The sequence below is a fragment of the Zonotrichia albicollis genome, chromosome 5, assembly GCF_047830755.1.
Source record: "Zonotrichia albicollis isolate bZonAlb1 chromosome 5, bZonAlb1.hap1, whole genome shotgun sequence".
Taxonomy (NCBI): Eukaryota; Metazoa; Chordata; class Aves; order Passeriformes; family Passerellidae; genus Zonotrichia; species Zonotrichia albicollis.
The window spans coordinates 35421180-35446771 of NC_133823.1; the positions used below are offsets into that span (position 1 = coordinate 35421180).

At 35.9% G+C, this 25592-nt stretch overlaps 1 long non-coding RNA gene across 1 annotated transcript in view; it reads left to right on the forward strand.

Annotated features, from left to right (window-relative positions):
• Positions 1 to 1015: 1015 nt before the first annotated feature.
• Positions 1016 to 25592, forward strand: part of LOC141729033 (uncharacterized) — a 32339-nt gene continuing 7762 nt past the window's right edge. Inside the window, exons 1-2 of the long non-coding RNA XR_012580279.1 lie at positions 1016 to 1172; positions 1363 to 1424. This is a non-coding gene — a long non-coding RNA (uncharacterized LOC141729033). The remainder of the gene's footprint in view (positions 1173 to 1362; positions 1425 to 25592) is intronic.

Below are 25592 nucleotides of genomic sequence, written 5' to 3' on the forward strand. Positions count from 1 at the left end.
TTATGCAGGCCAAACATATCAAATAGACAGTAAATTGCTATCAGGATTGGCTTGCCAATGATAAGAACTCAAACTAAGGTTGTGACAAATTTCCCTGGATGCCTTAATTGTGTACTTGAATAGAAAGCCAAGAACTTTTTTTAATAGGTGACGTCTGCAAAATTCTTAGTTGTCCTCTACTCTTTCACTGAGTTCTCTTTGGCCTCAGAAGATACACATACTTTTTAATTCTTTGTTCACTTGATTAAAAGGCAGAACCCAACAACACAATTAAAATACAGTCTTCAAACAAAACCATATGTTCATTTTTTCCTCATTACTTTAAAGAAGGTGCAGGCCATTAAATACCAAACTCTTGCACTTAGACATATTTTTACACTTTTATGAGACCGACTGTTTTTATATATATCTGAAACTGTGTATGAGAATCCTGTGAAAGAAAAAGCATTTCATACTTGTTCACTTTATAAAAGTTAGACCACCACATTCAAACTGCTTGGAGCAATGGTCTTGAAGGACTGATTTTTCATTATTTAAATTGATGAATTTTGTTCTACATAGGAAGATTTTCCCATTAAAAAAAATCTGATTGTATTTAATACAGAAGAATGAGGCAATAACATGCTTTAATTTAATTTTGAGTCCCAAAGAAAAAAAATATTAAATTCTGCAATGATATAATGAAAAAATTAGCATTTTCAACTATCGCAGTACAATTTTCACACTAGATTTTTCAAGTTTAGTCTTAAATCAGAAAGTCCTGTGCTCACAATATTTTATTTGAGTATAGTGTCTATATAATAATTATTTATTTATTCTCAGGTAAGGCACAAAAAATTTTATCCATAAGAAACTCAAAATGAGATTTTTGTCATGGGGTAAATTTTGGACATGTTTTCCGCTTCAACAGATTGTTCCCGTGCCATCAGAAATTCTGTGCTATAAAGTTATGATAATACCAGAGGGAAGGCATTCTGTATCTTGGCAGGCAGATTTCTGTAAGAATTTTCTAAGAATGAGCTACATGAAGCAGGACTTGATAGAAAGAGCTATCGTGAGCTTCCAAGACATTAAAGAATATGCATTGGCAAAGAGAACAGTGTTATCCTGGAATTACCCATCAAGCACTGGTGCATTCATAGCTTCATCTGAGTCTGTGTGGAATTTGCAAGGTAAGTCTGACAATTTAAAGAATTACTGGCTTTCCCACAGGGACATCTCTTCCTCTGAAACACCATTTTTCCTCCTGCTGTCCTCTTTGAAGAGCTGTATTCACCACCAGTACTTGAACTGTGGCCATTCTTAATACAGTCATGTGTCAATTAATCCATTTTTACCACTGTTTTCTCTTTTTTTTGTCAGATACAAGAAATTCTGTCCTTAAGTCTATGGCAGAGGCTGGTGGATGTTTGCAGCTATTGCTTGTAAGTATCTGTTCCAAAGATGCTGGCTGTTTGTTCACTAGCTCCTGTGTTTTGGAATCAGGAATTCCTCTGAGTAAGACAATGTCACAAAAGATTTTCTTCCCTAAAGGTATTTCTGCATAACCAATTTAATTTCCTTGCCTTCTTAAAGGTATTTTTAAAATTTTGTCTACTCACATCTGGCAACTCTCTGCTGTATTCAGCAGGTAAGGGGAAAGACCTCATCATGGCTCCAGAGCTTATTACTACCAGGGCTGTAGTAATGATTTCCCCCTTATATTGCTGAAAATATTTCTTATTGCTAATGGCAACATGAGCACTAAAGCCAGGCTTCATATCTTAGATGAGCATTGCTATTCCTCATGCAGAGGCAGATTCCAAACTATTTCTCTTTCCAGCACAATTTGTAGGCACTAACACATTGACAAATGAGGATGGTCAGACATGAAAGAAACATGTCAATTTAAAGAGTTTTTTACTATTTACTGCCCCTTCATCACTCAGTGGTATCTGACCCATCCTAGAACAGCTGTGGCAGTATGTGTGAGTGTGCCACTATATCAGCTCAGGTATTTCATGGGGAAGTATTAATATGAATTCGTAGAGCTGTCATGATTTTAATTTCTTAGACATGACATCATTTGGAAGGGCTTGTGATAAGGAAATTAGGTAAATATATGAAGCCTGAAGAGCCCTAAAGGCACTTAAGACAGTTCCTGGTCCTGGCACTATTCCTTTACCTACGGCAATTCTTCCTACAATGGTAGTAGGATGCTTTACAGTCTTTAGCTCCACAATAAAATTTTCTAATGCCAGCAACTGCGGCATGATTAGAGTTTGAGGATTGAAGACATCAAGTGCAAAGTTATTTGGGGCAAAATAAACTGATGGATTAAGATACCCCACATAATATTGGAATGCAATTAATGCAAAAAACCACAAAGCTCATTCAGCTGCCATCCCACTGTAAGGATTTAATGTCCAAAGGTGTTTGGATGTTTTATATCCTACAGTTCAACTTCAGGAGAAGTCTTGGAAAGACTGAAGCTTCACCTAATTGAACAGCTGAATATTGAGCATGTCCAAATCTCACTAGAATTCACAATTTGGATGTCTCTGTACAAGAGAAAGAGCCTGTTCCACCTGGTATCATCAGAGCATGTGTGCCCTGAGAGAACTTTCAGATAAACAGATCCATTCTTCTTCCTCTTTAAACATAACTGCTGAAGGAAAGTACAGTGGGGGTTGTGATGTCCCACTCTTTCTATAAAGGCAAGGGTAAAACAGCCTGACAGGATGTGAAGAGCCGGGATCAGCTCTCCTCAACACCTGCCCTCCCCACTGGAAAGAAATGGGACCATACTACCCACCTTACAAATGAAGGCTATTCAAGGGCATGTGAGGCAGGGAACATCTCAATATCTTCATACTGAGGTGTTTCTGCTTTACATGAAATATTTGAAAACTTCTATGGAATTAGAAGTTGTCATAAGAATCAGAGAGTCTTATCACCCAGGAAGAGCATCCTTGTTCTAGTTCCAGCTCCAAAGATTGTGTATTTCAGTTGCAGGGGATGTATGAGGCTCTTAATGACAAAATGGAACTCTGCTTTCACATCACTGTTGGTTTTGCTAAATAACATTAGAGAAGTGCACTGAAGCCTGGTTCCCTTATCATATAGTACAATAAAAAAAGGTGGAGACGAGATTGCTCTGTCAGCTTTCCTGGCAAAAACACCTGTGTTTTGAAGAAACAAAAAAGACACTGGAAAGAGTTTAGACCTATTTTCAATATTCTCCTACCAGCTTTTCTAGGCTAGTGCTTAAGCACAGTGCTGTTGCTGCTGTGGTTCCTGTCTAACACACCCCTGAGTCCCATCATCTCAGAGGGAGTTTCATTATCCACAGTGGCAACCAAAGAAGAAAACATTCAACAAAAAGCAAGTTCACTATGAATATATTTTTTAAAATCCTTTATGCCAGTACTATTGAAAAATATGTTTATATGGTATCATTACATTAATTTAAGAGAGATTTCCACCCAGTTTTTATGTGTTTTGCACGAAAGTAGTCTGATGAGACAGATCTGAAAATTATGAATTTCTAGTGTCCATGTAATATCCACAGTTTTTTATTATCCTATATATGGTCTTGTTGCATGCTATTCTGTCATATATCTTACAAGAACTGAAAAGCAGACTTGTTTTTCTAACATTTTAAATTACATTTTCCATGATATTAAACATTGTGTTATATCACAGAAAAAAATGTTTTTACAAAGCAATCTATCATAAATTTCTTATTTGGGCTAAATAACATTAGTTCACAAGAAAAGGCACCAGAGCAAAAGAAACTCTAAAACTCTGTGTTATTTTTATTTTAAAAAGAAGTTTAATGCATAGAAAAAAAGAAAAGAGAAAAAAGAAAAAATAAAAAAAGAAAAAAAAGGAAAAAGAAAAAAGAAAAAAGAAAAAAGAAAAAAGAAAAAAGAAAAAAGAAAAAAGAAAAAAGAAAAAAGAAAAAAGAAAAAAGAAAAAAGAAAAAAGAAAAAAGAAAAGGAAAGAAGAAAATAAACTACATAACATAATCATTTCAGAAAATGTTAGGGAATTAACATTGCACCCAAAATATTTCAGCACCTGGAATCCAAGGTCTATTGAATTGTTGCTGGAAAATAAATCAGTGATAAATTAAAGTCACTGTAATAACCCAGTGCAATAGAAAACTTTTTTCAAAAAAATTAGATGCTTGGGCTCATTCAGTGTCCTGAAGATGTATTAGTAAACAACTATATGACAAAAATTACTACCTTCCTGTCTTAAAACTTGATGAGCAGACATGAAACCAAGGTCTAACACCAGTTCACCTTGGCAGAGAAATTTGCTCAGTGTTCCTTAGAGATGTTTTTACAGTGCAGTGGGAAACCGGCTATACAGAATACAGTAATTTTGTCAATTCTTAAGTGAACATGAACTCCAACACTGCTTAAAGACTACTGAAACTAAAATGGCTGAATGAAAAATGTTATTAAATGTCTCTGATCTCTAAACTTTGACCTAATAGTAATTATATTTTCATTTTCTGAGACATAAACATCTTTGTTATATGCCTTTTTATATGATCCCCATACCGATGCTTTCATATCTGACTATTCAGCATTGTATTTGTACTTTTACCTGCTGATAACACAGCAGCTGCTGGATTGCAATGAAACTGCAAGATGCTCCAGTTCAGAGCCTCGCTAATGCTGACAATTGATTTAGCATTGTAAGCTACCTCAACAGCGCTGGGCTGGTTTTTGTTCAGAGATTTCAGTAGGGAGTTATTTTAAGGGATATATTTCCTTTGTTGGGGCAAAAAAGCACAGTTTGTCTTAATTATCCCTGACGTTTCAAACCTCATACCAGGCACTTCCTCCAGGGACAGAAACAAACCAGTCTCCTCCAGAAACCAAGTGTGAAATGAATAAATAGGGCTCTGGTTTCTTAATGGCATGGTGCGGTTACTATTTTTACTGTGGGGGAAGAGGCTGTCTAGATTGTTTCTTTTTATCTCTGAGGAAATTCAGGGCATTGATAGGTGAAATATTGTGGACAATTAAGAAAGGAAAAAAGCTGGTCTAAAAAAGCAATATTTGGTAGGTACTTGGTTGGCCGGTATATTCAATCTGAGAGCTAAGTTTTTCTCAAAGGAAAGAGCAGGAGCAGAGCAGCTATGTATCACAAACAGAGGCTGCTGTTTTCGTCTGCAGTCTGCTGAAGATGATAGTAATTAGAAGCTTCTCTGTATCTACTTTTTTGGTGTAGATTTTAAGGCAATTTTTTGTTTATATTTCGTGTATAGTCTTAATGAAATATCTGGTTGGGGACCTACTATTGTTACATCTATCTGCAAATTCACAAAATCTTGCAAAGAATCTTGATGAGGCTAAGCAAAATTATTCCAATGAAGGAGATGATTATGGAAAAATACTTGTTTCTTTGTTTAATGCTGGTAGATCAATAGATAAATTGAAGAGCTCCTTTTCTGAGCTGAAGGTAACTATTAGGTATTGATTAGATAGGTCTTAGGGCACTTTCATCTGGTTAGGAAATCCTGTGTTTCATGACAAGTACTAAACTTCATTAAAAAGCTATTCTAGGAGGAAAGAAAAAAAGATGTTTCTGTATTTTTTGAGTTTTTCATATGTTTGTGAAGGTGATGCTCTGTCAGAAGGAAGTCTGTATTGCTGCTGCTCACTGTGATGATTTAAATGAAGGCAGCTCTAAATTGAAACCTCGGTGCAAGGGCATTTGTAACCAGATTCTCAAGGCTATTCATAACCACATTCAAGGGCATTTCTCAAGGGCATTTCTAGTCAGATTCTGTGGGGGACTAGTTCCAGGGCATAGAGTACAGTCTGGTGTCTTTATTTTACTTAAGAGTATCATGCTCATTCTTGCAGCATCCATATGAATGCAATGCTTACCTGTGAATAATCAGAGAAATTCTGTGCTTTAATTTTTCATTAAATCTATTTTATAACACTTCATCACAACAAAACAAACTTCAGACAGTGGTCAGCTGAAGATCCAAGATTTTTGGCTCTCACAAAATTGTCAGGGGCAAACCCGGAAAATGTGGACTGCATGAGTGAACAGTGAGGTGAGCTGAAATTTGGTTGAATCCCAGAGGGTCATAATCAGTAGCACAGGGTTTAGTTGAAGGCCTAGTACTGATGATGATGTCCTCCAAGGTTCAATACTGGGTCCAGTGTTTAGCTTATCCTTGAACTTAGATGAAGAGGCAGATGCCTGCTCAGCAAGTTGACTAGTGACACAAAGGTGGGAGTAGTGTCCAATACCTCAGAGGGCTGTGCAGCCCTTCAGAGGGACCTTGGCAGGTTGGAGAGATGGGCAGGGAACAACCAAGTTAAGTTCAATGAGGACAAATGCAGAGTTCTTCACCTGGGGAAGAACTCCAGGCACCAGCACAAGTTAGACCTGAGCTGGTGGAAAGCAGCTCTGCATGGAGCAGTGTGGGGGTCCTGGTTGACACCAAACTGTCCATGAGCCAGCAGAGTGTCCTTTGGGCCAAGAAGGCCAATGGCACCCTGGGGGGGCACTAGGAAGAGCATTCCAGCAGGGTGGGACAGGGGATCCTGTCCCCCTACTCTGTTCTAGTGAGGCCACATCTGGAGTGCTGTGTCCAGCAGACAGAAATGAAGGTGATTAGGGGACTAGAGTGTCCTTCTTACTAAGAAAGGCCGAGTTGAGGTTGTTCAGCCTTGAGAAGAGACAACTGCTAGAGGACCTCATCAGTGTCTGTCAGTATCTGAAGGGAGGATGACAGGAGGATGGAGCCAGGCTCTGCTCAGTGGTGCTGGGCAAATGGGCAGAAAATGATGCACAGGAAGCCCCTCCTGAACATAAGGAAGAGCTCTGCTGTATAAGTGCCAAGCACTGGAGCAGATGTCTAGAAAGGTTTTGGAGTCTCCCTCTCTGTAGATATTCCAGAACCATCTGGGCACAACCCTGTGCAATGTAGTCTAGGGTGGCCCTGCTTGAGTAGGGAGGTTGGACCCTGTGGTCCCTTCCAACATTACCCTTTCCAACAAACCCTTTTCCAACAAACCCTTTGCCTCTGAGTCTGCAGGGTTTGTGGGTTGCTTTTATCAAAAGACAGTCTTTGAGTACAGAGAGCTGAAATAGGCAGCTGTGCCAAGACTTAATTCCATTTTATGACAAAGCATGTGGCACAACATGCCAAGCGATGTTGGTGAGGGCATAGTGCTGCTGTCTTTGTGGATCTGTATTTGTTGAAGAATCTGGATCATTCTCTACTGAGACAAAACCTTAAGCTAATGCTGACAAGGGAAAAACCAACTATGGAAGAGAGAGATTTCAAGGATTTCAACGTATCCACAACCATGATAATTAAATTCAGTTACTTCCTTCTATTTCCACAGTTTGCAACTGTTAGTGCTTAATGAGGGTATAAAATTTGCTGGTAAAGGTTTGCAGAGAAAGTAAGAAAGCATCATGCAGAAAATCCATACCTGGCTCCGAGCAGTTCTAAAACACTGAAATTCATACACACATCCTGAGAGGATTGTATGCAAACTTTGTACCCAAACTCATACGTGCATGTCTGAATTCTAGTTACAGCAGTATTCAAGCACTTCTAACCCCATATAATAGAAAAGAATACCAGATGCATTTAGTGTGAAATGAATAAAATGCAAAACAGCATTGAAAGGTCCTTGCCTGAAGACAGAAATCTAAGAATGGTATTTGTTTGCTATGGGGATATACATGAACTGAAGTTCTCTAAATACCAGATATTTTCAAGGTCAATAAAAACAATGTCATCTTTTTTTGTTAATATTACCAGTAGTATAAGACTGGAAAAAACACAGATGAGGTTTTAAGGACTGTAACACCACTTTATTTAGTGTTTAAGATGCATTATTTTATAAGCCTTAATCTATAAATATACAGTTAGATATAGTTCTGTCATTATATCTTGCCACCATGATTATCTTTTCTGTCCTGTTGGAATAGAAATTTTGCCCTCACAATTTTTTTACATAATTATTGAAAATTTGGCTACAATAATAGTCAGTCAAATGTACCAGTTTTCATTTTGTTAATTTAATAATGATTTTTATTCCCATATGGTGCTAGGCATACTGTAGAAGCTACAATTAATTTAGGGGCAACGAGGTAAAATTTAGTCCAATAATCAATGTTTTAAAAATATGACTATGACACTATGACCTCTATGAAAATGCTGTCTACTAAAACTGGACAACCATGCTTTAAAGATAGGGTGGGGGTGCTCAATTGCACAAAAGTTGCATTACTCATCAGCCTATATTAATATCATAGTCTATAAAAATACTACAAAATTATAATGTTGTTATGTGCCAAGAAATTATTAAAGGATATTAAGAAATTCTATAAAATATAAAAAATAGTGATTATCTTCTCAATGGCTAAAATAGTGAGACAATTACCCTGCTTCCATTCATAGCAAGGTCAATAAAAATTTTTCTTTGTTATTTTGACCTTACCCATTACAGAAAAAGAAGTAGATTAAATGGGAATAGAAAATGAATTTCAAATGACAAAATATCACCGTGGTGAATTCTGGAATCTTAAGTGCTACAGAACAGAAAGTAAATATTAGCCTTAAGCTATATTAGCTAAAATTATTTTAGATAAAAAATATATTCACCTGTTTATTTAATAGCGAGGCCTAAGATACTCAGGGAGAAAATCACTGATGAGTTTTGTTTTCTTTCATCTCTTTTTTTTGTAAATGAGCTCTGGTGCCCAAAAAAAAAAAAAATCCAGCAATATTTCTTGTCATACATTATGACATTTTTAGTTTGAATATGTATTTTTTAATTTTTAATTTAAAAAAAATATATATAAAATCTTGATAGGATTAAAAATCTTGTACAATCAGAACTCTTCAAGTGGTTTTAAGGACATGGTCTAATTTTTTTTCCAAAATCATTGAATCACAGAATAAGCTGAATTGGAAGGGACTCACAAGGATCATGGCCCTGCACAAGATCATCCCCAAGAATCCCACCATGTGCCTGAGTGCATTTTCCAAAAACTCACAGAACTCCATCAGACTCGGTGCTGTGACTGCTTCCCTGGGGAGCTGTTCTAGTGCCCAACCACCCTCTGGGTGAAGAACATTTCCCTATATCCAACATAAACCTCCCCTGACACAGCTTGAGGCCCTTACCTCAGCTCCTGTCCCTGGTCACCACAGAGAAGGGATCAGTGCCTGCCCTTCCTCTGTCCCTCATGAGGAAGTTGTAACTGCAATGAGATCTCCCCTCAGCCTCCTCCTTGTGCTGAACAGATCAATAAAACACCGCCTGAATTATTCTGAATCTTCTAGATATGTTGAAGGTTTTCAGACTAAATTTTTTTCCAGCAAAATATTTTGCTCATAAGAGGCAGAAAATACATATATTTAGAGTGGTCACTAAGCCTACAGCCTGTCTAGGGCTATCTCTGTTAACTCTGTTCTCGTACCTGTTTGATTTTAGGAAACACACCATAGTGTTCTTGTTGATTTCTTGCTTATCATTATTTACTAAGCTACAATACACAAAAAGTTACAACTGAAAGGCAGATTAATAATTCATACCTCTATTATAAAAATCTGTAAATTGTATTCCAAGCAATGAGCTGCATCTGTTACCTAAAAATAAGAAGACAGGCACAGCATGGTAACAATTTAGAATATAGAGCATTGCACGGCAGGAAAGTTCCCATTGAGATGACTTTGGCTTAGATGAAAGTCCTAGCTGTCTACCTTCTTTGATTGAACAGTCTCATTTTTTAAAGTAAACACTACTGTATATTCTGTGAATATTGCCTGTCTCAAAGAATGTCAATAATTCTTTCTGACAAAGCCAAACTGAAAAGAAGAGGTTAGGTTGAGGGTACAGCATATATTGTCTTACAAAAATTAAAGGAAATTTCTTCAGGAACCTGTCTGTTTCTGATATATAAGAAATATTTGCCTAGAAACTACTTTTTTGTAATGTATTCTGTGTTGGAAAAAGTAATAATTTGTATCAACTTCAGTTACCAAAATGTATTAGTTGACTTTAACATTCAGGCTTCTGGAGCTATTGCAAAACAATCTTAATTCTGTCTGTAATGCGGATGAAGAAGGACAATATATCACATTAAAAACTGATGAAATATAAAGGAATTTTTCCAAATTTCATTTAGATCTTTGCCACAGGAAAACAGTGGCAATCTCACAGCCAGTCTGCCCTGCTCCATGCCTGCTGTCATGGCATTTTGTACACAGACCTATAGATGTCATCCTGGGAAAAAATCAATGACATTTTGTCTCTGTTGACATTGAGGTCAAGGTTCTCAATAATTTTACTGGGAAGTAAGATGAAACATGCTTTGATTTTTTCCTCAAACTGCATTTTCAGAAACTAAATTTAAACTTTAACTAAGTGCATTTCCCTTCTTATGTGAATACAATGAATAGATAATAATATAATTTTTCTCAGCATTTCTGTTCTTCATTACAGAAGTGTCAAGCAAAACACTTAGATGCAGGCGTTCTTAACCATCCTGATGAATATGGCTGCTTAAATCATAAATCAAGTACCCAAATTAGTGAAATGGCATTTTATTTGTTTGGAATGTTGGTTTTTTTTTTTTTTTTGTTTGGTTGATTTTTTGTTTGTTTTGTCTTTGTTTGTTCATTTTTAAATTAGCATAACTTAATGGCAACTTTTTTGATGAAATTTTTTAAGAAATAAAACAATTCATACATGCTACTGTGATGATGTAACACAACATAGTATTTGATGACTTTTTAAAATAATGGCAGAAATTTTCCCACATGCAGGTATCAGAAAACAAATAATTCAGTTAAAAGTTATGGTCCTGCTTGTACATGCTGCCTGTAACACAAAATGTCTCTTCTGCACAGTGAAATTAGGTTCACAAGAAACACTGAGAAAATAATGTTCCAGTTTTTCATTTTCCTTCTACCCTGAGGTGCAGAGAGGCAAGTATTTTGGGGAAATCTCAGATGCAGAAGATTTATTTTGAACTCTGCCTGGATAAAGGCAGACAAATTGGAAACTCCATGTTCTTCTGCTCAGGCATCTTATTTATTAAATAAGCAGAAATATATAATAGAAAGCCGCTTCTCCTTTCTTTCTGAGGCTAAATAAATAAATAATTTAATAAGCCTGGTGCGAGGCTCCTGGCCTGAATTCCTAAAACTGCTACAGTTTTAATGCAGACATCATCTGCAAAATTTTCCTTCAACCACTGGGAAAAAAATTCCTGACTCTGCTAAAGCAAGCTGTAAGATATTTGACTTCTACTTTCTGGAGAAAAATTTACACTGCTTGGAAGCTTTTACTGAAACTTCCATTGACACATCTAATAAACAGGTATCAATTTCAATAGTACAATTCTTTTGTGGTAGATTGTTCCTAGTCTTCTTGAAGTTTTCCTTGCAAAGCCATTTACCCCTGGTCTGCTGCCCAGTAAGCCAAGACAGTCCAAGTGGCCAGGATGGGTAATGGTGGTGTACTTTTTGTCAGCCTCACATGGAATGTCTCAGTCACAAGAAAGAGCACGCCTCAGAGCTGAAATATTTCTCAGGCTATTTGTTCATTAAGGCAAGCTGGCTAAGGCAATTTTATTGAGAAGTTAAAAGTGGTAATGGGAGGTCAAGCAGCTCTTTCTGCTTTGGTTACAATGAACACATTGTATAACTCTGTGAGCCTCTTTAAAACATGCTTTCCATACATGTGACATTTAAGTCATGGAGATATAGCATGATAATAATTTAGAGTAATTTTTGGTGGGTTTTATGAAAATGTATGAAATTTTACTGCTTAGAGCTTTGCTGAAGGTTAAACACTGATTAAAAAAATAGGTATGCCTAAATGTTTTCTTTTTCTGGGAATTAAATTGATTGTGGAATTACAGCACACACTTTTAGACTGTAAGGTAAGGAGAAAGGGCAAAGCTTGTTTTGCTTGTAGAGTGCAAGTCCTGCCCATCTTCCACCAAAGATATATTGAAAACTGTCAATGGTGAGGTGACGGGAAGGCCATCCCTACAGGTTGCATCTCCTTCTATTCAGTGGATTTCCCTGCCTCCACAGTCTGGACATGTAGACGGGGAAGGAAAAAGGGATAAAGGCTAACATGCCCTCAGCTTCATTTTCACATTCCCTTGTACATTAGGATGCACAGAACAATAACAGCACCATTAGCAGACAAAACCCAAATACTCCCTCTGGAACCCTTAGAGTGGTCTCTTCTACAATTAACTCATAGCCAGTTCTGGATGGCTTCAGTCAACTTCTTTTCTAATATGTTCTCTTCAAAAGAGATTAAGCAATTACTCCTTGATGTGTGTTAATCATGTGTGATAAAATTAAATTAAAAATTAATCTTGATGGAAAATAATAGCAGAAGGTTTTGAACCTAGATAGAGAAATCACCATTTGCTCTGTTTCGTATAAAAACCCTCAAACTTTCAAAGCCATGATGTGTCCTAAAAAGACATAAAGCTCTTGTTCTGTATTTCAGCTTAAAAAAAATTTAAAGTGGGTAGCAATGTTCTGAAAACCTGAGGTTTTTTTTCCTAATATGAATATTTTTTCAATACACCAAAAATCAATGTTTCTGTAAAGGATACAAAAGTTCTGTCCTTATCGCTCATATGAGCACTACATGTTTAAACAAACCTTTGAGGTACTCAGTTTACTTGCCTAAGAATATGTCACATATGTCCACTTCAGGGGTGTAACTAGGGCAAAATAGATAATAATGTTTGCTCCCACAATGAATTTTTCTGCTTTATAGCTGACTTAATTTTCGGGCGTTTAAAAAATAAAACCCACCAAACACACCAATTATAACTTCATTACCTTTAGCTCCTTTTGTGCATTATTTATGGTAACACTAAAAGATGGCTTACCTGACTTTCTGATATATCCTGATGCTTTCATTGAAAACAAATGCTATTAGTCTCCATTCTAAAGAAGTTTTATCCTTGAAGTGGTAAGTTTGAATAAAAAATTTTTGAATTAGGGAAAACAGTAGTAAAGTTTGCACTATGAAAAACCTCAGTTCTTTCAAAGTTTTATCCTCTGCACATGGAAAACAGCAAGCAATGTATGTTTTTAGTCAGAAGTACTTTATTCAGCATGTTCCCTTCAGGTCATCTACACAGAAGGTTGTTTCATACATTTGACTTTCAACAGATATCTGTGTTTTATTCAAATTCTTTCTAACCAGATTCACTGTCTCTGCTCACAAAATTATCTAATTCCAACAGTAAATAAACAGACCGAGAAGAATTCTGTAACCTTGTGTGTAGGATTAGATAGTTTCTCTGCAGCCATCTTATGTTCTTGGACGAGAGAAGCTGCAAAAAAAGAATGTAGAGAATTTCCAGTAAATTCTGCAGCACAGAAGGGACAAAGCCAGACTATATTAAATTCTGACACATTCACAGAATTCCCTGTGTGGGAAAAGAAGCAACATTCTTTTTTGAAAATGTGATATATGTGATTTTCCAATATTTTGGAAAAATATCCTAAATTCACTCACAGAACGCCTGAATTAGGCATAGCTCTCCCTTGCTAGTATCTGTAGATTTTTTCCCTGTTTTCTGTGTTACCAGATATGTAGATTTGATGGAATGTAAGGGTCTCTTAATGCTCCATGGTTTTTCAATTGAGGAATGCAAAAAAAAAGTTCTGTAAGCATATCTGTTCAGCTATAACCTTGAATAAATTGCAGAATTGCTCTACAGGTCATGGGCTATGACCAATATTTAGATGATATTGAAATGTAAAATTATTTTTACTATCTTTTCCTTTTTCTCTTCAGCCTTCCCCTTCCCTCTTCCCATTTTCCTATTCCCTTCCCTTCCTTTCCCTTCTCTTCTTTTCCCAGGATTTCAAACACTGCTTACTCTTATTAGTGCTACTACTTCTTGTTCTTCTTGTTCTTCTTGTTCTTCTTCTTGTTCTTCTTCTTGTTCTTCTTCTTCTTATTATTATTATTATTACTGGTTTAAAGTGCTTACTCTTTCCTTAAAATTAGCATTATGTAAAGAAAATTGTTTATGTGGATCTGGCAAAATTTAGCACCTCCAGATAGAGCACAAATACATTGTCACAATCCAGGAAGCAGGTGGTGAAGTTTAAAAAGTAGCTGAGGTTCTTAATGTCTGGAAACTAGATTTCTCTTCCTTATATATTCTCCAGCACCTTACTTTTGCCATCATTGAGGTACCTGTAGATTAATACAGTGCCATTCATTATTGGGGTTTAACAATTTCTTTAAACATTAAAACTGTTTACTGCAATTGGACTGAATATTGTTTTTCATTTGCCTTGAAACATATCTAAAGGTCTCCAACAAACTAAGCCAGACTTTTCTGCATAAGTTATAAAAAATTTTCTGCAAGCCAGTTTTTAATTAAAATAAACCCATATTTCAATAGTTATCACTGCAAAAGGATATGAAAATAAAAAATTTTGGAACTATTCCTCCATTGAAATGACTGGAAAATTATTAGAATTTTATAGTACAGAAGGAAATAACAATGAATTATTTGCAGCAAACAATTTGTTTGTGGAATCCAGAGCAATTCTATTTTATTGTACACAAACTGAACATAATCTTCATTCATTTGTCCATTTAAAAAAATGACATGCTGATATTTCAACATACGGATTGTTTGTTAAAAGGCCAACTGTCTGTGTTTCCATGGAAATTTTTATGCAGCTTATCGCAGGGCATTCTCAAAATCTGAGCTGGGCTATTTGTCCTTTTCTTATATATGACTTATAGCACACGTTATGTTGGTTTCAGCTTTAATTTCAACATTGTTTTGCTGAGCCCACTGTACCAACACTGAATATTGGACATTAAACATTATAAATTTTAACCGCTTTTGCAAAAAGGAATTAAAATGGCAAACTCAGAGTATACTGGGGATAAACTATTTCTGCTACTGTTATCTGCTGGTTTACATTTTTCCTTGTGTTCTACCTCCTAACAGAAAACCAACCTATATGTTCTTATTATCCTGTTCCTCTGCCCACAATGTACACTTCAGTAGGAGGTGCAGGTATCCAGTGACACTGAAAATCAGGCAATTAGTGTCTCTGTTTTGGTACTGAGGCGTGATTAGCCTCTGCCTTGTGAATAACCCCTTTGACTTGTGAGAATTATTTTCATGCAGTTTATTGCTGTAGTTAAATTCTAGTTTCAGCTGGGGAACAGTTTGAAGCTGCTGTTTTCTTTTTCCAGTAGATGAGTTGATATTTTAAATAAGCCCTCCATGTATTATTAATAGTAGATCATATTATAAAAGGAACACAGACCCTGAGAAGTGCACAGGGCTTTTCCCCTCTCTCTTATAGTAAAAAAGGCGACTCTTCAAGTCAAGTGAGAAAGGAGCAGTAGCTGTGAACAGAAGGTGGGTTTGACTCAGGAAGAAGGAAGAGGAAAGGAAGGAAGGGAAGAAGGAGAAGCAGCAGCACTAATTTCTTTAGGAAAAAGGACAAGGAATGCAACTGACCACAGTGAACATGGGCCACAGACTGACTTCTCCAATAGCTCCTTGTCCAGGAAGTTCTTGCATGAGTTTTTTTGTGTTTAGTACTGCCTGAGTGGGTCAGGATTCTCTTCTAGAATCCACAGATTTCTAGAAGAGCCAGATAAAAGAATAAGAGCTCTCTGTGTAGACTTACTAAATTATTTTCTGTTTTTCATAGGGTACAGAACAACAAATAGATATATTACACTAAAGCAGTGCATCTCTTGTAAGCCTCTGTTTCTACACAACCATTTCTCTATGTTTATTATTGGATACTGGTACAGATTTTGATGCCTACATGCAATTTTACTTGCTTTCTTCTTTTCTGACAAGACTTACAACCATACTGGCAGCAGTAATAGCACTTGCTTTTGGTGGTATTCTAATTTTTACTTACAGCTACAAGAGAAAAAAATGACATCACTGTTCTACGACATGGAACAGCTGTCAGGTGAATAAAAATCTTGGACTGTGTTCATGGCTTTCATGCAGAAAGGATGCAGCCCTTCTTATATCCCCACCTTGACTTCACCTGTGCTAAATCACCTGCTGAGAGCATTATTTTTATAAGCCCTAAGCACAAGCCTAATTTGTACAGTAATTCTGCAGAATGGATTTTCTTTGTCATATCGCTGTGTCTCATCTGCTAAGTAGGATAGCACCTTAGTTACTGCTGTAGTCCTCTTCTTTGTCTTAGTGTGCTTCTGCTGAAGTCTGCAGAAACAATCCTATTTCCTTTAGTGGGAGGAGAGTTTTGTCAGCACTTTGTGAAAACCATATGTTGAGTGCACAAATAGCCATTAACTTTAATCTGAAAGTATAAATTTTGTTTTAAAAAATTTCTAGCACTGTAGCAACATCCATTAAAATACTGCATTCAGTGCACACAGTCTCCATAAGCAGCACATAATTTTTTTTTTTTTTTCTGGAACTACAATAAAAGGAACAATGGGTGACACTTCAGGAAGCAATCTGAACCTTAGTTTTAAAATAGATATGACTTATTGCAATTCACCTGCAGTTTCGGAATGCAAGTAAGAAAACTAACATTTCAGAGATACAATGTTTGACAGAAATTAAGAAAGCTCATGTTGTCATGGTCTTAAACACCAAAGACCAAAGCTCTTGTCTTTGGATCGCCACATCTCAGATAGCAAAATTTTGTTTTCTTGACATTTGTGATGCTTTTAACAATAAATAAAGAATCACTCTTAAATTTTGAATTATTTTTTCTTTTAATGTTCACTGTCACAATCTAATACCAGTCTTTACAGCAATTACACATCAAATCAAATTAGAGTGTTACAGTAGATTACATGTTTTTGAGCATTAATTTTTTCTCCTAAATTCAAGACTACTGGGACCTTACTGCTATGGTGCACTGAAACCTACATGGAAATTCATTTAATAAACTACAACCTATAATTCCCCAGTTCCACAATTGTTAAACCCATCCACAGAATAAAAACTTTTGGAGGATCCCCAAATGTCTTGAAGAAGCTGAAGGATGAAAATCCATGATCCTACATATGCACATTCCAAAATACAATCTATCATATCCAGTTAATTAAAAGCTTTTCTAGAAATAAAATGGACAAACTTTATCAAACACGATGGACCAAAATCAAAATACAACATCAATAAACAATGGAGACACCCAATCACAGCTGGAAGAACATCTTTCACAAGAAATAGTTTATACTTGACCTGTCAGTCCAGGATGTTTAAAGGGATATTTATGTAATAAATTCAAAAGACAAGCCTGGAAACTAAATTTCCTCACTCACTGGACATTAAAAACCATAGACTTCCATGGAAATACATGTTTCCCCAGTTTTTCCCTGGGGAGTGAAAATCTCTCCAGATTGCACAAGACCTACACATTTTGTTGCTCATTCCTACTAGTGTACTGGTGGTTTTATTTATTTTTACATTAGTCCTGATTAGCAAGTTTACATTTAATTCAGATTTTTTGTTTTTGAAGTCTGTTTATAAGATTTTATTCTACATAGAAGTTTGGTATTTCTATTCCAAATTTGAACCACTAGCATGCAATGAAATGTTCCAGTTTTTCATCCAGTGTTTTGATCCTGCAATAGAATATATTCTCTTTTTTCTATAAGATTTGCTAGGAAGTTCAGCAGACTCACCAATTTCAAACTCAAGCTGAGCAACAATAATCACTGATCACATATTTGGCTGAACTCCAATTTGGATGACAAGAGGGCATACTGCTGCTTTTAGGATTTCTAGAAGCTTACAGCAAGTGCCTGATTCCTCCTGACAGACAGCAAGTGCCTGATTCCTCCTGACAGGCCTAAATACTGTTCTGTTCAAAAAGGTTGGATTTTTTTCTTTTTTTTTTTTTTTTTTTTTTTTTACTAAAAATCTTTCTGTTGTCATTTTTGTCCTTATCCCTTATGGGGTGGAGAAGACATAAAAGACGTTCCTTAAAATGCTTAACTAAATTTTGAGAGCTGGTGTCTCCAGAAAGATCAAATGATAGTGTTACTCAACAGAAAGAACACAAGAGAGGGATTTTCCCCTGTTCATTTTTGCCCTAAGTTCTCCCTTCTGTTTCTGTGAGTCTGACACAAAGACCAGTCGGTTGACTTCATCTGAGTGATAAGGACACTCCATGGCGTAGAGCCCTGCTTGCAACACTGTGCCCAGCAGGTTTTGGAAGTCATTCACTTCCATCTTCTCCAGCATATTTCCTAGGCATGGGCACTCTGTTACTTCTTCATTGGGTATGTAACCCTAGCAGCCAGAATTATTGATGCATGCTAACTGATACTGGGACATATTTTTGACAGATTTCCAGACTCACGTCTAAAACTAGGTTTTAAAGGATATTTGAAAGGAACTGTGCATAACACAAGTAGGAATATAAATTGTAAAGTTTAAATCTTCATTTTTTACTTTGTATTATAGGAAATTTTGTAACTGCAACACTGTCTTATTGCACCTTTCTCTTAATTCTTGATCCAGGATCAGGTCTGGTTATGCAAGAATCTCCTCCTGCATTTTCTATAGTACATATTCTGAATAACTGTTGATTTCCCTTTTTTGGTCTTGGAGAGGGCTCATCTCCATCACTTGGAAAGCCTTTCTGCATTTTTCTTGTTTTCTTCCCAAACCACTCTCTATGCCTTTTCATCCCTTCCCTAATGTGCTTTTCCTAATAACTACTTAAGTAATTTTACATGATTTTAACTTCCTTTACAGCAGGCATGGAGAAAACCTCAGCCTTCAGCTATTATGTTCTCCTATTATATTCTCTCAACTACAGAAAAAGAGATTTTTGTGTCAGTCTATTACACATAATAAATTTTTATTAGGTGGACATTTACATTAAAAAATAAAAAGTGTTTCATAAAAGTAACTCCAAAATACAAAACTGAAATATCTGAGCATCCAACAACAGATTCCACAAACATTATTAGCATCTTGAAATACAGACAAGATGAGAATTCAGTAGGGCAGAATAGGAAAAGGAGGGGAAAAACACCAGCTGTAATTATATCCCCTTAACCTTCTTTTCTTTGCAGCTCATTGAGTACATCCATATCAAAAATGGTTTTGGAATATTAATGCAAAGACCCAGCACTCATCAAGGAAAGTCAAAGCCACCCCTTCATATGACTTTATCATCTTTAAGTAAATAACAAGCAGATCTTATGGTTTTCTTGTGGTTACAGCACAAATAACAATGGGTTAAGGTAATAAATAAACATGTTCCCCAGATCAATGTCACTGAGGTCCAATTTTGTACTTAAACGCTGGTAGCTGCTAGTGCTCTTGGCAATTGCAGTTCTGGTATTTACCTTCCAAAACAGGTGTGGGAGTAATAATTCCATCAAATACCAACTATCCTTTCCTCTACTCTTCTAAAAAGTCCCAAATATCCCAAACATCATATTGTGCCTGCTTTCCCCATAGGTGCTTGAGTAAGGAGAAGATATGAAAATTTATGATCTGCATTTTTTTTACAGATAACATCTTATCACTGCTACTTTCAATATCCAGAAATAGATACCCTGCTGTATGTAGTGCCATTCAAAACTTCACTGGAGAATTACATGTGGTATATGACAGATAACACATAAAAGATGCTCAACACATAATTGCTCCTTGCAATATTTTATCTTTTTTTGATAATGCAAATAATTGAGTCAGCTAAAACAAACTACATGCCTTTCTTCAAGGCAGATAACGCTGAGATATCTGAGTCCACCCTACATGGTTGCCACTTGGTGGTATTTTGCATGTGTGATTTAAGAAATGAACATGATTTTTCTGAAGAAAAGTCAAGTTTTCAAGCACCAGTTTTTCAAATGTAGAGGTCTAACTATGGAAAGAATTTCACCCTGTATGTTCAAGAGATATTTTACTTAGGAGGGTAAGGTGGAACTGCAAATATTCAGATGATTTATTATAATTTCCTTGAAACAGGGGAAAAAAATGGAATATGAGGAATGTTATCTCCATCTCATGCACTAAGGAGCAGGCCCATACAATGAGACACAGAAACTTTATTAAAAATTCATTAGACTGTAAAGTCTCTCATTTTGTAATCAGAATTAAGTAGTTTTCCAATGTCATTAGCTGGAAGTCAATTTAAACCACTATCAGCAGTTGCAACACACTCCAAAATGCTAAATGGAATACAACAAAAGTGATCCATTTATTTTTATTAGAAATATTAGAATTTCATATGACTCAAACCATGCCACAGTGACACCTCTAAGAAATAAATTTGCCCTGAATTTATTTGCTAGTCACATTTACGTTGGTCAAAGAAAGTGAAGGAGTTTCAGAAACAGAAATCCAGTGTCATGTTTAATTTCTGAGCCAATAGAATATTGATGCATGGAAAAGCTCAAAGGTGTGCTGTTTTCTCCTATAGGATACCCAGATCCCTTGACAGTAACAGCCAAGTGCAGTAAGCTACAGCAAAGAGATCCTAGAATAAAGAAACAGTAACTTTCAAAAAAAAAAAAAAAAGCACAAAAACTTTTCAATATGAGAGTATTGTATTAGTTAGGAAGATAGTTGATACTGGTAGAAGCCACAGCTTCTCATGTAAGTAGTTGTCTTTGATATGCTTCCGTACCAAGGCAGTACTTATGATCTTAAATAGAGTTTTTATGTAGGCAAATATAGCTTTTACTTTTTCTAAAACCATGCTTATACACAAGTATTATTATATTTACAAAGCACATAAGGAAAATAGTTTTGTAATATAATTATTTTAGTTTGAGAAAAACTGTTTTCTAAATTAGTTTTTTTGAAAACAATCTAATTTTCTGGGAAGAAGAAAATGAATACTTCCCTTTAAAGAAATTAATCTTTCTTAGGGAACTCATGCAAGTTATCAAAGAAATTACTAGCAATTTTTAGAAGTCCTTTAGCTGATTGTGCATACATCTCAGTGGCATTAAACGAGCTCATATATAGGCATGACGTCACATATGACCTCCTGGCTTCTCATATAGCTTATGCAGTTATTCATGTTTTCAAAAGAAATATCCCTCTCTATATTTTAACATAATCAAAATATATAAGAGATTATACATTTTATAGCCATGAATTCAGTATTAAAAACATTGAGTTCTTGAATGGGCCAATTATATTAAAAAAATTTTATGTAGATTCTCTTCTAAAATGTGTATTGGTTAATTTCATACTTTGGCTTTGACATATTATATAATTTCCTGCAGCCTAAGTCTCCACTCTGTATTGTTGACTGGTCCTTACAAAGTGATGAATTATTCAATTTAAAAAGTATTCACTCTTTTGTATCTGAAAGGAAGCAAAGCTACTGATGGATTTTGCATACTGCATTTCCTTGCATTTCAGAGACAATTAAAAAAAAGAAATCTCAAAACACCCTGCTTAAGCCAGATATGGATCAGTCTGTTTGGGAGAAAAATGTTGTTTTTTATCATTTCAACAAGTATTATGTACGCTTTCATTTGATTTCAACTAAAGTAGTATTTCTCTTGAACACTAGCAATGAACTGTGACAGAGAACCTGGTATCAGATGTAATAATTGGTAATATTTTATAACAGATATTTAAGATGTGTGTAATTAAGGAGACCTTTTCATGAAAGTGCTCATATCTAACCTAGTCATCTGTTGTACTAGATTTGCAAAAGAATTTATCAGACAAACTGAATTTGGAGGATCACTAAACAAACTCTGCTGGCATGTGCAATAAAATGTTTGGGAACAGCGTATATGAGGAAGAGGAAAGGGCAGAGAAGCAGAAGCAGATTTACTGCTGCAGAAGCCTGTGCTGCCACCAACCTGCTTTCTGTTGCATCCAGGACATGGGCAAATCCTCCGGTGATCCCTTCTTGTCCTGGGTCAGCAAGGATATTCACTGCCTGTTCTTCAGCAGCTGGCAGAGTTGCCAAGTTGTGGCTGGTACCCAGCTACACATATGGATAATTATCCTGTGGGCTATGGCCTTGCTGAGGAAGCAATTCCTTTTCCCTTCCCCTAGATAAATTTGTCTACCTAGACAGATAAAAAGCACTATTTTTTTCCTCTCCCTAGATAAAGCCCAGGTTTGGGAGACTATGAACTTTAATGCCAAATCTTTTGCCATGTTCCCATATGATTCTTCACACCTGCATACACTACTAGGATTATAAGCCAGCTACAGAGTTTAAAACTGGTTATGAAAAAACTCATTTTAGTCTTGAATCAAAAGGCACATTGGACAGATCATGCTGAAGAGTTTCATCCCATCTGTAACTCAGATTAACTCTGGTGTGGTGACAGATTTCAGTAAGGACCTGAGTGGGGCCGGTCAATACCTCTTCAAGCAAGCTTCACTCCCACGTGTCTTTTCTGTTTATGTAAAAATCTTGTTTCTACCCTCTGTGACTGTCATTTGACTTTTTAAGTTTCATTCTCTGATTTTTTTAATTGAAAAATACCGCATAAGATGCTCTTCTCACCTTGGACTTCACTGGTGGCACTATATCAAGCACTCATTTCATAGATGGGATCTAGAGCAGAAATCAAAATTCAGAGGTACAATTGTTCTAAAGATGCTAGAGTATAAGGCTAACTTTACCTAAACATCTGAAAGATTGAAATTCTGGGATGCTTCACCTGGAGACAAAAGACAGTCTTAGTGACAGATAATATACTATTTTGGAAAATCTGTTCAGTATAGTTATATGGCCCTAAACACTGCACCTGTGCTTTGATTTGGACAAATTTAAATAATTTTAAGCTATTTGCACTACCACATTACTTTTTTTTATGGGATTATCTCTGCTACTTCTGACCTTATGATTAGAGCATTAACATGATTCAATGAAACCAACAGGTACGAATTTCTCTTTGCATTTCTTATACTTAAGTTACATTCCTATACAGTCCTTTGAGTAAAATATTGTAAATTTACTGAGCAAAAAATAATAAGGAAGTTTTTGGTCTTTATAAGTCTTATTTGAAGTAACTAAATCATGACAATATAAATACTTTTTAATATGACTGATGTAGTTTGATGTCTATTGTAAGACAGATGCATCTCAAAGCCTATTAAAGAAGAGAACGGCCTATTCTTGTTCCCTCTTGATGGGATTATCCAGCCATAAAAGATGAATTTTTGTGGTTTAACATTTCGTTACACTGATTATTACCAACACAGTGAAGTGGTAAATACAAATGCTAATTTCAACATACTTTCAAAGCAAATCTTTAAAGTTTGATAGGCTCTCATGATATTTTAAATTAAAATGCAAGGTACTGTAAAATCCATTTTGTTTACAAACAAAAAATGGCAATACAAATGCAAAAGATGCCAAAATGTAAAGCTTATCAAACAACATTAAGAATAAAAAACTGATCGAGAGTTAATACAGAGATAGCACCAACCAAAGCAGCCATTGGGAAGTGTGAAAAGAATATGGGTATCAAAAACCTCACTAGTGTTGTGGGAAAAAAAAATCTTTTGCAACAAGCAACAATAATTATATTCACTTTAGAAGGCTATATTTTAAGAAAGAATATACCAGAATATTAGCAATTAGGATTTTTTGTCTTCCATTTTTAGGTGCTAACTTCTTTTGTCACTGCATATTCAATGCTTCTTTGGATTAGAATTTAATCTAGAGATTTTTTTTTTCTGAGAGTTAGAATAAGATCATATATTTGTAGAAAAAATTACAAATGTAGAAAGTTCTAAAAAGCCTGCTACCTCTGTTAATTGAGGTTTTGAGCTTCTTTTTCTTTATATACAATTTCCTGCTTTTCCAGTCAGTTTTGTTCTCTCCTTTGGCATTTCTTTATCATGGGTTTGTATGTATTTGTATGAAAGGAAATAGTTTTATACACCCATGTATATATAACTTCATACCATATATACAATTTATAAAGCTATTAAAAATACATCCTCAGCTTATTTTAGTTGAATGCATTTATTCAGGGAAAAATATTTTACATTTTGGAAAATGCAGATGTTGAAGATATTGAGATCAGGAGTCTTCTGATTTCTTCCCAGTATCAAACAAATTTACAAAAGGATGAGTGTTCAGTTTCTGTAAAACACAGTCTTTTGCCATTTTGGCAAACATGATGATCAACAACCCCAGAGATCACAAACCACTATTTTCCAATGCCTTGTGGAAAGTTTTTTTCCTCCTGAAAATTTTGCTGTAGACCTGAACATAAAATCATGTGGAAAAATGGACAATACAGAAGAGCTGTCCTTCAAGAAATGCCAACCATCTTTTGCTCACTTTCACTTTTGTGAAGGTATTTTTGTATGTGTGTTTCTGGACAGTTGCCTAACTCAGGTTAAAGGTTTTTTGTTATTTTTTTGCTTTTGTCTTTTTTTGAAGTATATACTTATGGGTGAAAGCCAAGGTTTCCTTTATATGGAAACATTTTAGTACCACTGAATGCATGAAAGATATGAAGGAATCTATCTTTTCACAGGAAATCTTCCATCTCATTTTTCCCCCTGTACACCTCATGCCTGCTTTTCCTTACACAATTCTATTAATGTGACAGGTATCCTCAGCTGCCAGTGAAGTAAGCAGAGTATGAAGAAAGGTTTGGGGGAAGAGGGACTGTAAAAGTGTCTTTTGCAGCACTGTGGTGCTGGCAGTGTCTGTGCTGCATTGGGATCTGCCTGCCTACCCATGGCTTAGAGGAGAGAAGCTACTATCCAGGAATCAGAGGCACATAACAAATCTGTGAGAGTGAAGGGGGTTGCGCATTCTCTATTCCAGAGGAATAGCCAGCAAAGCTCAGAGGATTTTCAGCTGTGGCCTGTCTAGAATAACAGAGAGTTAGAGCTTAACAAAGCTCATTTGATTTTGCTCATTGATTTTCATGTGTATTTTAGCATAAAAATGCTCACAAACTCTAGTGTTTACAAAATGTGAAAATGAAAAGGTGGTGAAAGTAGTGGCATTGTTCTTAAATCTGAATAAATTCTTACCAGCTTCATTGGCAGGGTACAAACGTGTGAACAGCAGCCTATGCACTACTTAAGTGACATTTAGTTTAAGCCCTCAGTGAATTTTACTAATACAGAAACCTAAGGTCAGTCATTCCATTTTCCCTGGGAAGCAGCAAAGTTGACTTAAGCAGCTTTTTCTCCCCTTGCCAATGATTGCCACCCCCTGTGACTTCCCATCAGCTGCACTGACAGCACTGCAAAAATGAAGGAGGAGCTTTAAATAATATGATTTTGCCATGCAGTTCTTAAGGGAGGAGTGGCAGGATTCAGAGGCCACTTATGTCAGCCTTGCTGTCAGGGGAAATAATATGGAGCAATAGTCCTGTGCTTATGGTGTCTGAAAAGTAAATCTCAACACCTGCTAAGATTTTGAGAGAAGCTTTGAAAAATGCAGAACAAATCACATATCTCCTTCAGATTTGGCCTTTCAGCTGTCTAGAAGATGCTCAGTCCTAAGTGCAAGAGGCAGTTCAAGTGGAAAAATAAACTCCATAGGTAGCTAACTTCAAGAGTTTGAAGGATTACAGTTTGAATTATTAATTTAAGAAAAATTG